The 637-nt window shown below is 38.0% G+C and overlaps 1 protein-coding gene across 2 annotated transcripts in view; it reads right to left on the bottom strand.

Annotated features, from left to right (window-relative positions):
* LOC102847508 (DNA-dependent protein kinase catalytic subunit-like) overlaps positions 1 to 637 on the bottom strand; it is a 309,905-nt gene that overhangs the window by 157,294 nt on the left and 151,974 nt on the right. The gene's annotated exons all lie outside the window — the stretch shown is intronic.

Here is a 637-nt window from a genome sequence, read left to right as displayed (position 1 = left end):
ATTATAAATTAAAATTTATCTATGTATATATACACACATCTATATCATCACAACAGATGGAGAAAGAATTGAAGTTGTCAACAATTTCATCTTTTGGCTCAGGATTGGGCAAGTTTCAGAGCCATTGTTCAGAGGGTTGCTCAGAGTAGTAGGAGCTCTGGTGGCATAGCCTGTAGAGTACTGTGCTACTAATGAAGAGGCCTCGAATCTAATGGTGTGAATTCACTACAGCAGCTCAGGAGGAATAAGATGTAAAGATGGTTAGTCTCCTCCCTTTAAGGCTTACAGCCTCAAAAACCCATAGGAGGGTCTCTATGTATTAGAATCAATGTAACAGAAGTTAGTTTGAGGATTTTATTTATATACATACATGTATGCATATGTATGTATATAACGATGAAATTCATACAAGTGTTCAGGTCTTTTGTTCATAGGGTTGCTATGCGTCATCTATGACTTGATGGCACTTAACAACAACAATAACAATAACACAACAACAACAATCAGCGAGCTCAGCTGTCCTAGTGCACAGAAAATGATGTTACCAAGCCAAAGGTGGGTGATTTTAATCTGCTGCCCTCAGGCCTGGTTTTAATTGTTTTTGGTCAAACATTCTTTTAAGTGGTATATCCCTGGC

Source organism: Elephantulus edwardii, unplaced genomic scaffold (genome assembly GCF_000299155.1).
Source record: "Elephantulus edwardii isolate Elephantulus edwardi_28Jun2011 unplaced genomic scaffold, EleEdw1.0 scaffold00008, whole genome shotgun sequence".
NCBI lineage: Eukaryota > Metazoa > Chordata > Mammalia > Macroscelidea > Macroscelididae > Elephantulus > Elephantulus edwardii.
Note: the sequence above shows the minus strand (reverse complement) of the source record. Positions and strands in the feature narration are given on the sequence as shown.